Source organism: Aquarana catesbeiana, linkage group LG06 (assembly GCF_042186555.1).
Source record: "Aquarana catesbeiana isolate 2022-GZ linkage group LG06, ASM4218655v1, whole genome shotgun sequence".
Classification (NCBI taxonomy): domain Eukaryota; kingdom Metazoa; phylum Chordata; class Amphibia; order Anura; family Ranidae; genus Aquarana; species Aquarana catesbeiana.
Window position 1 is genome coordinate 208,762,625 of NC_133329.1, and position 13,404 is coordinate 208,776,028.

Here is a 13,404-nt window from a genome sequence, read left to right on the forward strand (position 1 = left end):
TAGGTATAAATCATTTAAATACCTACAAAAGTAACTAAGGAAATGATATATATCTTTAATTTAGGTTTACGTGAACCCAATGTTTAATATTTGAAATTTCATGATATTTACCTATATAAACCCTACTGTAAAACAATGAGCTTACTTTATAGATCCTTGTAAACTTACTTTATGTATCTTTATAACATTGTATACTCAATAAACTTCTTTTGACAAGGAAAATAAATAATAAAAGGAATTTTGCGCAATATTGAGTAAGTGAGTCAAACGACAACTACGTTAAATAAGGTGCATCAATATATACACAATAAAGTAAATCCAATGAATTGTGTATTAAAAGTGAATAAATAATAATTGGTAATAATGGCATACACAAGCTACACAGTAAGGACCTCTGGTCTCCACATTACAGTCTGTTCCTGCAGCCACTAGTACCTAATGGTGAAGTAAATAAAGTGCATGAAGAGGATACAGTGAATTGTAAAAATAAAGTTAACAAAAAATGGTGGTATTGGTCTGTATAGCTGAAACTGCAAAAACCAGTTGTCTCTATATTACAGTCTAAATGCCTCAGCCGCTAAGACCTAACAAGTGTTGCTAAGTGCAGGTGATATAGTGAAAATGATATCCCACAACTGCAGTGGATGTTGCACAAAATGAATGGTGTACATCAGTGTTATATTTCAAGGAAAAAGCACCATAGAAGTAAAAATGAATAAATTAATAAACAAATAAATAATGTAAACAAAAAACAAAGTCCAAAGAGTCCACTGCGGGACTATATAGAAATAGTATAAATAACAATGAGGTCTTTAAATATAGAAAGTCTCTATAAAAGAAAGGTTGATGGGGACCCTCTAGTTGTCTGATCCCTAGCTGGCTGATTTTCAGTACAAACTGGCAAACTTGTAACATTCCTAGTGGTGTCTCCTGTATGTGGTCTGACAAGACTCTCACCTTCAGGTTATAGTAAAGAAGCATTGTGGGATTATAGATTCCTGGTACGAATGCTATTGGTGTGGTCCATATCTTCTTCCCTGTTATTCCTCCACTGCTACTCCTACACCGTTCCGTTCTTGTCACCTCAGTCCTCCTCCTGGATCCCCTCTATTTCTGACGCTCCCGGTCTTCTTTATCTCCGGGGAGGATATGTGGAATTGGGCACAAATAATAACCGGGAGAAGTGGTTTGGCTTGGAGAGAAGTGGAAATGTTCTCTTCCTTCCTCCTTCAGAGTGAAAAGTTTCTGGTAATCTTGAAGGACGAGTCCTCTTCCCTCTCACTCCCAGAGGAACCTCCTCACCCTCATCTTCATCTTCCTCCCAGATCATTACATCCAATCCCGGAGAACTTCTCCTCCATCTGAGCTCCCAATTCCACTTCTGCAGCAGATATCAGATAGAAAAACCTCCAACCCAGCTCAGGGGGACCTTCCCAAATCCAACAACGCCCATCCAACTCTGACACCAAAAGAGGGAGATGGAGAGGAGTCTGAGAGCAGAGGCCTCAATCCATCCCTCTTATAGTCTCTCCCAGAAGCTTGTTCTGTTTCTGCCAGCCAGCTGGTAGATGTAGTTCCCCAGCAGTTTAATAGAATGTGTCACTTGAGCCCTGGGACTACATTTCGCTGTTTGCTTTGCTTCCTGGTGTTAATCACTCTTACATAGTTACATAGTAGGTAAGGCTGAAAAAAGACAGTTGTCCATCCAGCTCAACCTGTGTAGGTGTATGTGCATCAGTGTCTATAATGTTTTCCCATATCCCTGTATGTTGTGTCCTTTAAGATGTACATCTAAGAGTCTTTTAAAAATATCCATACTCCCCACAGGCACCACCAATTGTGTGAGAGAGTTCCACATCCTTATTGCCCTAACAGTGAAGAACCCCCTACGCAGTTTAATGGTAAACCACTTCTCCTCCAGTTTCATCGTGTGCCCACATGTTCTTTTACAAAACCTACGACTGAATAGTTTATTTCCTTTGCTGGGATCCCCATTGAGATATTTGGAGATCACTATCATGTCCCCTCTAAAGTGTCTCATCTCCAGAGAGAATACATTTTGTGTTTGTAGTCATTCCTCATAATTGAGGTCCTCCAGTCCCCTTATTATCCCATACTCTATATCATTTATGAATATGTTGAATAGAACTGGTCCCAAGACAGAGACTTGGGTTATCCCACTTACCACTTCAGACCAGTCTGAGTACATGTTATTTATCACTACCCTTTGGACCCATCCCTGTAACCAATCTCTTACCCAAGCACAAACCATATGGTCCAAGACTGCATACCTCAGCTTGTAAATTAGGCGTTTATGGGGACGGTATCAAATGCTGGTCTGGCAGGAACGTCCTCTCATAAACCCATGCTGATTACCGCTAATGATATTCTTCTCCTCAGTAAGACTTTGGATATAGCCCCCAGACATCACCTCCAATAATTTACCCACTATTGATGTTAGGCTGACTGGCCTATAATTCCCAGGAATATGTCTCTGCCCTTTTTAGAATATTGGTACCATGTTGGTTTTTTCCAATCAGCTGGTACCAATCCTGCTATGATACTTTCCACAAAGATCAGGTATAATGGCCTGGCTACACCTTGACTGAATTCTCTGAGAAGGTGTAAGCATTTGGGCCTGGTGATTTATTTGTGTTAAGTTTATTAAGTCTTATATTGACTCCGGTCTCTGTTAGCCACGTGGGTATGTCATGTGTTGTATTACTAACACTACAGTCGCTGTGGGTAAACCATTTTTTTTCCTGCGTAAAAACTGTAGAGAAGAAGGCATTTAGTACAGTTGCCTTCTTTGTGTCATCTGTAACCATCTTTCCTTCCTCATCTTTTGAGTGTGCAATGTGCTCTGATTTTGTCTTTTTACTGTTAATATATAAAAAAAAAAATGTTTTGGGTTATTTTTACTCTCTTCCACTATGTGTCTCTCATAATCCCTTTTAGCTGTCCTGATTGCGATTTTAAATTTCTTGTTTGACAGGTGCATGTAATTTCATTTTTTTTCTAATTTTTAACAGCAGGGCCTGTTCCTGCACCCCCCAAAAGTAACTGTGAGGGGATTACAGTGTTCCGGCACCACTAGGGATGGGCGACTGGTTTGGGCCAAGCATAAGTTTGGCCTGAACATCGTCCATTCAGGTACTTGCCTAACATCTGAACTTTCTGGGCACTTAGTTGGATGTTCACCTGCTGAGCGTGCAGTCAATAGGTTGTTAAGACTTGTCCGCTGAGTCCCCCCTGTGCGGGGGGATCATTTGGGTCTGGTATGGATTTTAACCACTTCCCTACTGGCGCATTGTAAAATGACACCAGCAGGAACCCTCCTCCTGCAGCCCATCAGAGTAGCCAAGTACCTATTTTCAGCCCATTAGACAACCTGAGTACCTATCTGCAGCCCATGACTCATAGAATATATGTTGGGGTGTTTTCTTTCCAAAATGGGGTCATTTTGTGGGTAATTCCACTGTCCTGGTGCTCCAGGACCTTCAAAAGTGTGATAGGTAGGAATGGTGCTCCCTGCATGTTGGGTCTCTCTATGTGGCTAGGCTGTGAAAAAGTCTCACGCATATGGTATCTCCATACTCAGGAGAAGTAGCAGAATGTATTTTTGGGTTTAATTGGAAGTATGCATATGCTGTGTGTGAGAAATAACTTGTTATGATAATTTTGTGTAAAGAAAAAAAAAATCTTAATTTTCCCAAGAATTGTGGGAAAAAATTACAACTTCAAAAAACTCATCATGCCTCCTACTAAATACCTTGGATTGTCTACTTTCCAAAAAGGGGTCATTTGGGGGGTATTTATACTGCCCTGACGTTTCAGTGCCTCAATAAATGAGATAGACCGTCAATACATCAGGTGTGATAAAATTTTTATGATTTGCACCATAGCTTGTAGACTCTATAACTTTCACACAGATTAAATAATATCCACTAATTTGGGTTATTTTTACCAAAGATATGTAGAAGTATAAATTTTGGCCCAAATTTATGAACAAAAATTACAAATTTGCAAAATATTATAATAGAAACTAAAAAGAAGTGAGTTTTTTTCAAAATGTTTGCTCTTTTTTAAATTATATCGCAAAAAATAAATAACCCAGGGTTGAATAAATACCACCAAAGAAAGCTCTATTTGTGTGAAAATGAAAAATTTGGTTTGTGTACAGTTTTGCATGACTGAGTAATTGTCATTCAAAGTTTGAGAGTACTGAAAGCTGAAAATTGGTCTGGGCAGGAAGGGGGTGAAAGTGCCCTGTACTGAAGAGGTTAAGGGGAGCCCTATGACAGAATTAAGAAAAAAATGGTGTGGGGGTCCCCCCCAAAAATCTATACCAGGACCTTTGGGCCTGGCATGGATTTTGGGGGGTACTCCATGCCAAAAAAAACCCAAAAAAACAACACTGTGGTAACCCCCCCCCCCCCCAAATCTATACCAGGCCCTTTGGTTCTGGTATTGATTTTAAGGAGAACGCCACTCCAAATTTTTTGTAGCCTCGGGTCACCCCCAAAATCCACACCGGACCCTTATCTAAGCATGCAACTTGGCAGGCAAGGAAAGTGGGGGATGAGCGAGCACCCCCCCTCCTGAACCATTTAAGGCTGCTTACTCTTAACATGGTACCCAGATTTTTGCATGAACAGTTAAAATTATCAACCATCCGAGACTTATATTTGTCAATTCCCAGGAGAATTCAGGTTGCTCTGGATGGCAAAGATGGTCCAACACCATATTAACGATTTTGATAACTTTTTTCCATAATTTTGTCCAACCCCTGTATATAACAGGTTGGATATATGGTATGTATTTTTCTGCAACTATTCTGAGCGCTCAGCTTGCTGATTTTTAGGCTACCTTTATTCTTAGGCGGTTTTTAGGTGCTTTAGCACTAGAAATAGCCTCTGAAAAGTGCCTGAAAACTGCCTATCATTCATTGCAGTGTGTCTTTTCACACTGGGGTTGTGCGCTTGCGGGACATTATGAAAAGTCCTGAAAGTAGCATCTTTGCTGTGGTTTGGGAGCACTGTATTTAGCTCTCCCAAAATGCCCTGCCATTGCATTGAATGGGCAGCGCTTCCAAAGCACCTTAAAAGTGCTTTGAAAGCGCTGCAAAGCTGGACTCTTTACAATTTTACAAGCGCGGCTAAAAAAGCGCCCGGCGTCTCAGTATAAAAGTAGCCTTAGAAACGTTATTTCACTTTTGGCCGTTTTTTTCCCAACTTTATTACTGTGCTCTAAAACAATGTGGAAGTTCTGCATGATAATTTTATGGGTTGCATATAATTCATTACAGATAACATAAACAAAAAATCTGCAGGACAAATTGAATTCAAAAGCTCCGAGTTTATAAAATATATGTGCACAAACATAAAGTATAACTTTTTCTTCTTTTGCTAGATTAGACTTTCAGCAGATTGTAAATTATATATAGCACATTCTTTAGAATACCATGAAATTAGATTAGAAAACTTGGAAACATGTAAAAAATACATCAATAAAGAGAATAGTACAGCATAAAGCGTCTTGGTTGTGACATGAACACAGCACTTTTGTGTTATATATTGTAAAGTAGATGCAAATTCTAACTGAAAGACATATTGTTTTTTTTTAAGCACTGCATATCATAAACAATTTTTAATTCTTTGTTAAAAAAACATGATTGTTTTCATCTTTTTCATTCTTTGTTGGAGCTCTGTGCTGCTAATCTCATACAATCCTTTTGCACCCACTTCCTGTGGATCTCTTGATGGTGACAGTGGACTTTGACTGCATAAGTTGTGTTGAAACTTTCCTGTATCAAAAGTCCACATGACAAGGTAAAAATGCAGGGGTACATTTAAGGACAGATTCAGAGCACTGTTGCTCTATAACAGGAAGTAAATTTTAATTAATGATTCTGATTTAAAATGGTTAAACATTACTTTTGAAATTACATAAACATGCTTGAAATGTTATGATTGGGCTTACATATATGACATTTTTTAGAGAGGGGGTTGGCAGATGAGAAAACCCCCTTTATTGGCCCTTCTAAACCACCCAGCCACAGTTCAAAGGCCAGAAAGTTCATTATTGGTAAATGAGTGCCATGGCGGCGAACAATCTTACTTGTTTGCTATTTTGCTGAACTACAAAAGACTTAACCACTTGACCTCCGGAAGATATACCCCCCTTATTGACCAGGCAATTTTTTGCGATATGGCCTTGCGTTGTTTTAATAACGCACAATTGTGCAGTCCTGGGACGATGTACCTAAACTAAAATTGATGTCATTTTTCCCCACAAGTAGAGCTTTCTTTTGGTTGTATTTGATCACCTCTGCATTTTTTTATTTTTTGCACTATTAACAAAAAAAGACTGACAATTTTGAAAAAAAAACACAATATTTTTTACTTTCTGCTATAAAACATCAAATAAAAAAAAATTGAAAAAAAATCAAATTTCTTCATAAATTTAGGCCAATAAGTATTCTGCTATATATTTTTGGTAAAAAATCCCAATAAGCATATATTGATTGGTTTGCGCAAAAGTTATAGTGTCTACAAACCATGGGATATTTTTATTTATTTTTGGTTATTTTTATTTTACTAGTACTTAGGGATGAGCCGAACACCCCCCTGTTCGGTTCGCACCAGAACTTGCGAACAGGCAAAAAATTTGTTCGAACACGCAAACACCGTTAAAGTCTATGGGACATGAACATGAATAATCAAAAGTGCTAATTTTAAAGGCTTATATGCAAGTTATTGTCATAAAAAGTGTTTGGGGACCTGGGCCCTGCCCCAGGGGACATGGATCAATGCAAAAAAAGTTTTAAAAACGGCCGTTTTTTCGGGAGCAGTGATTTTAATAATGCTTAAAGTGAAACAATAAAAGTGTAATATCCCTTTAAATTTTATACCTTGGAGGTGTCTGTAGTATGCCTGTAAAGGGGCACGTTTCCCGTTTTTAGAACAGTCTGACAGCAAAATGATATTTCAAAGGAAAAAAAGTCATTTAAAACTACTCGCAGCTATTAATGAATTGCCGGTCCGACAATACACATAAAAGTTAATTGATAAAAACGGCATGGGAATTCGAACCAAAATTAAAAAAAAAAATGATGTGGGGGTCCCCCTAAATTCCATACCAGGCCCTTCAGGTCTGGTATGGATATTAAGGGGAACTCCGGCCAAAATTTAAAAAAAAATGGCATGGGGTCCCCCTTAAAATCTATACCAGACCATTCAGGTCTGGTATGGATTTTAAGGGGAACCCCGCACCAAAATAAAAAAAAATGGCATGGGGTCACCCCAAAAATCCATACCAGACCCTTATCTGAGCACGCAACCTGGCAGGCCGCAAGAAAAGAGGGGGGGTGAGAGAGCACCCCCCCTCCTGAACCGTACCAGGCCACATGCCCTCAACATTGGGAGGGTGCTTTGGGGTAGCCCCCCAAAACACCTTGTCACCTTATTTAAATGCTTCTTCTTTCTTCTTTCTTCTATCTTCTATCTTACTTCAGTTTCTTCCACCATATTCTTCTTCTTCTGGTTCTTCTGGTTCTTCTGGTTCTTCCTCCGCGACGTCTTCTTCCCTTATTCTCCTCGGGCTGCTCCGCATCCATGATGGCATGGAGGGAGGCTCCCGCTGTGTGACACTTCTCTCTTCATCTTCTTCTCTTCATCTTCTTCTCTTCATCTTCTTGTCTTCATCTTCTTTTTGGGCCGCTCCACATCCATGATGGCATGGAGGAAGGCTCCCGCTGTGTGACGCTTCTCCTCTTCTGACGGTTCTTAAATAACGGGGGGCAGGGCCACCCGGTGACCCCGCCCCTTCTGATGCACGGGGATTTGACGGGACTTCCCTGTGGGATTCCCTGTGATGTCAGAGGGGGCAGGGTCACCGGGTGGCTCCGCCCCCCATTATTTAAGAACCGTCAGAAGAGGAGAAGCGTCACACAGTGGGAGCCTCCCTCCATGTCATGGATGCGGAGCGGCCCGAGGAGAAGAAGGGAAGAAGATGCCGCAGAGGAAGATGCCGGACGAGAACACCGGAGGAAGAACCAGAAGAACCAGAAGAAGAAGAAGATGGAGGAAGAAACTGAAGTAAGATAGAAAATAGAAGAAAGAAGAGAGAAGATAGAAGAAAGAAGAAGCATCTAAATAAAGGAATTGTCAAAAACTGTCTCTTGTCATTTTTAACATTTTTGACACTTTTTTAGTGAAATGGTAGGGGTACTTTTGTACCCCCCTTACCATTTCACACGGGGGGGAGGGCCGGGATCTGGGGTCCCCTTGCTAAAGGGGGCTTCCAGATTCCGATAAGCCCTCGCCCGCAGACCCCCACAACCACCAGCCAAGGGTTGTGGGGATGAGGCCCTTGTCCTCATCAACATAGGGACAAGGTGTTTTGGGGGGCTACCCCAAAGCACCCTCCCAATGTTGAGGGCATGTGGCCTGGTACGGTTCAGGAGGGGGGGCGCTCTCTCGTCCCCCCCTCTTTTCCTGCGGCCTGCCAGGTTGCATGCTCAGATAAGGGTCTGGTATAGATTTTGAGGGGGACCCCACGCCATTTTTTTTTAAATTTTGGCCGGGGTTCCCCTTAATATCCATACCAGACCTGAAGGGCCTGGTATGGAATTTAGGGGACCCCCCCCACGTCATTTTTTTTTTAAATTTTGGTTTGGGGTTCCCCTATAGGGAAATCCCATGCCGTTTTTATCAATGAACTTTTATGTGTATTGTAGGACCGGCAATTCATTATTAGTAGTAGTTTTAAATTACTTTTTTTCTTTGAAATGTTATTTTGCTGTCAGACTGTTCTAAACACGGGAAACATGTGCCCCTTCACAGGCATACTATAGACACCCCCCAGGTACAAAATTTAAAGGGATATTACACTTTTATTGTTTCACTTTAAGTATTATTAAAATCACTGCTCCCGAAAAAACAGCCATTTTTAAAACTTTTTTTTGCATTGATCCTTGTCCCCCGGGGGCAGGAACCAGGTCCCCAAACACTTTTTATGACAATACCATGAATATAAGCCTTTAAAATTAGCACTTTTGATTTCTCCCATAGACTTTTAAAGGGTGTTCCGCGGCATTCGAATTTGCCTGGAACACCCCAAATTGTTCGCTGTTCGGAGAACTGGCGAACAGCCGATGTTCGTGTCGAACATGAGTTTGACTCGAACTCGAAGCTCATCCCTACTAGTAATGGTGGCGATCAACCACTTATAGCGGGATTGAAGTGTACAATTTAGAAACCAACAGACATATATGACACTTTTTGGGGATCAGTGACATTTTTACAGTGATCAGGGCTAAAAAATATGTACTGTCACTTTACTAATGACACTGGCTGGGAAGGGGTTAACATCAGGGGCAATCAAAAAGGTTAAACGTGTTCCTAGCCAGTGCTTGTGTACTGTGGGGGAGGTGCTTTTACTAAGGGAATGCATAGATCTGTGTCCCTGCTTTGCATGAACACAGGATCAGTGCCTTCTCTACTGACAGAATGGAAGACTGCCTTCTTTACATGGGTAGATAACCGTTCTGCCTGTGTACTGAACAATCGTCGGGTGCCAGTGGACATCGAGCCTGTGGTACCTGCCGCTGGGCTTCCACTGTGTGTGATCACCCAAAAGTGCCAGATCACGTATATATACATAATCCGGCGCACAGGTACCGCCCTGTAGCAGTAAGACTGCTATGAGGCAGACCTGAAGTGATTCATTTTGTGTTGAACCTATGATGGACCTGAACCCAAAGCTCATCCCTTTTTGTTTTGTGTTATGATACCAAAGAGATTGACAAGATTGTATAAAAATGCTATATATTTCTTTAATGTGTTTTGCCTTTTTTGCTATTTTTATTTTTTGCTCTAATATAATTGTTAAGTTATAGATCTGTTCCAGCCTTTTTCTTTTTACCACTTCTGTACACAGAGATAGGAAGCTAAACACCCCATGTAATTTAGTTTTGCTTCCAAGCATATTTCGATTATTGCACATATGTTGCACTTACTTGCACCTGCATAATTTTCAGGGGGTTGTGCATATGAGGGTCATGAATTTTGTTAAAGCTGAAGTTTAATATGCTAATACTTTGCATTTCCTGGTTCCTCTTGCCTCCCTCATCAACATGCTAATGCATTTTTAAATAAAACCTGTTTTCATTACACTTCACTGGGTCTTTGTGCTTCTCTATGCACTTTAATTTTTATCTTAAGCTTTTTTCCTGTGTACAAATGAACATCCCTGATGAGTCAAATTTCTATTAGGGAAAAATTAGATCTCTGTTTCCAGCAGTGGTATGTAGACATTTTTAGAGGAAGAAACTGGTCAATATAATTTTAAATATTTATTTTGCTGATGTGAAAGTGCTAAATATTTAACCTTCATAACACGACTGTCAGGTTTATTTATATTAATTTAATGTCTGTAAATTATAGCTGGGTCAAACAACTCTTATGCCCTGTACACACGGTCGGATTTTCCGATGGAAAATGTGCGATCGGAGCTTGTTGTTGGAAATTCCGACCATGTGTGGGCTCCATCTGACTTTTTCCATCGGATTTTCTGACACACAAAGTTTGAGAGCAGGCTATAAAATTTTCCGACGACAAAATCTGATCGTATCAATTTCGACCTTGTGTGGACAATTCCAACGCACAAAGTGCCACGCATGCTCAGAAGAAATTCCGAGACTGGTAAACTTAGCATTCAGAATGGATATAGCACTTTCGTCAGGCTGCAATGTTTTAAATAGTTTAATGCAGCGCACGCTGTTTTTCTTTATAATGCGAGAAGAATTAAGTAGTTTTGCCGCTGATATTCACACAGAGTTCTCACAAACTTCTTTCGCTATTATTTAGCATGATTTCATCACTATATTTTGGTTTGTCACATCTGACAAAAAAGATATATAAAAAAAAATAAATAAAAAACAGAAGAATAGCGCTAATCTGAATTACAAATAAGTGCATAGAAACAGTGAACACAAAAATAAGAACAGTGTCAAATGCAAACTAAACTGAAATTCAATACAAATGAACTCAAAAATACAGCGGCATCCAGGGTTGACCACCCATGTGACCTAGAAGTCCATATAAATTGTGAACTGAATAATAGTCTCAAATGGTGGCATCTATGTGTAACCACCCATGTGAAAAAGGGGATCCAAGTAAATAAATAATATGACGGTCATCAAATCATCAGGGGTTGTGGACCAACTCGTAGAGGGAACGTACCATGTAACAGAGATGAAGCTCACATAGTGTAAAACCTTTTAAAACTTTATTAAAAAACTCATAAGAAACACACTTACAACATTGCCTAGAAAGGAAAGCCTTAAGTCAGGTCCGTTGGCCGTAGAGACTCGGACAGACCCATCCTGCTGGAGATCGAGCACAGATTGGAGGTGACGTCAGCGCGTCATCCTGCTCCGCCCTCAAATGCGTCACTTTTCAATCCCCCTGGTTCTCTGGCTCCCAGCATTAAAGTATTTAGAGTCGTTATGTTGAGGGATTTGGAATAAATAAAGGTCAAAAAGGTCAAAATGCAAAAAAATCTTGAAATGGGCTTAGAATCCCTCTGTAACAACAAATCCTTGGTTATCTGTCCAGCGGATAAGGGTGGGGGGATAGTCATCCTTGATCGGTGCGACTACCTTAAAGAGATGCACCGTATCGTGGATGACTCAGATACCTATACTTCCCTCAATAGGGATCCTGTGGTTAAGTACATGAAAGAGCTTGAGGTTATTGTGGATAGGGGCTTTCGTAGTGGTATTTTGGATAGGAAAGAAAAGTTGTTTTTGATACCGAGCGCTCCCCGCATGCCGGTAATCTATTACCTCCCAAAAATCCACAAAAGCACAACTTGCCCCCCGGGGTGCCCGATAGTCAGTGGTATTGACTCGGTTACGTCCCAGGTGGGCAAGTATATAGATGACTTCCTACAACCCTTGGTCCAGAACGTTCCCTCATTTGTTAAGGATACTAAACAAATCATTAACATGTTGTCTCATATCACCCCTAAGCAAGGTTTTTGGCTGGTCACGGCTGATGTGACCTCGCTTTATACTATCCCCCACAGTTTGGGTTTGAAGGCTGTTGGCATGTATTTAACCAGGGACTCTGGCCTTGTCCCATCCCAAATCAGTTTCATTATGGAACTATTGAACTATGCCACCAGCCACAACTACTTCTGGTTTGACCATCAGTTCTTTCGCCAGGATAGGGGTGTGGCAATGGGGGCCAAATATGCTCCCAGCTTGGCCAATTTATTTATGGCCAAGTGGGAGGAGGACATCGTTAAAGCTCAGGATAGACTGCAGGTGGGCCTATGGGCTAGATACATTGACAACGTCCTCTGCCTATGGGATGCAGTGAAGTTGAACTCCAATGTTTCATGTCTTTCCTTAATTATAATGATAGAGGCATCAAATTGAATTTTGAGGCCAGTTTGGTGGAAATTAATTTCCTCGATTTAAAGATCATGGATAAGGATGACAGACTAGTGACCTCAACTTATTTTAAGGCAAAAGATAAGAACTCTTACATCCCCTTAGACAGTTGTCACTATGAACCTTGGTTGAGAGCGGTTCCTCTAGGACAATATGCATGCCTCAGGCGCAATTGTACTGAGGTTGAAACTTTTGATAACCAGGCAGCCATTCTAACCAGTAGGTTCATGGAAAAAGGATATGATCCGGGTGTGTTGTCTAGGTCATTGAAGACAATACGGGATAGAGATAGGTCATCGCTCTTGGAAGCAGGCCAACGATGTGTAGACAATACTTACTTTTGTTTGCTGTTTATTACAACCTTTTCAACACAATATCGTACTGTTAAAGATTTGGTCAGGAAACATTGGCATATATTGACCACTGACCCAGTCCTTAGCACAGTTCTACCCAAGAACCCCCGTATTGTGTTTAAAGGAGCGTCCTCTTTGGGTAATAAGGTTGCCCCCACTGTCCAAGACCCACCTAACATCAATAGATGCCTCTTTCACAATCTAATGGGGTATCATAAGTGCAAGTATTGTCAGGTTTGCTCCCTTAATAGATGTAGGGATAGAAAAAATCTATCAATTCACTTCCACTAGTACTTTACGGACTTATGAGATGAAGCCCTTTATAACCTGTTCATCTGAGGGGGTGGTTTACCTCATACAATGTCCTTGTGGATTGCAATACGTGGGGAGGACTAAAAGGGCCCTTAAAGTTAGACTAATTGAACATATAAATAACATCAGAAGAAGTTTCGATAAACATCAGGTGTCAAGACATTATGATTAAGTACACAGTAGAGACCCCTCCAATACTCTCTATATGGGGATCGATAAATATAGACCCCATTGAAGAGGGAGTTCATTAGTGAGAGAGTTCCAAATGTGAAATGT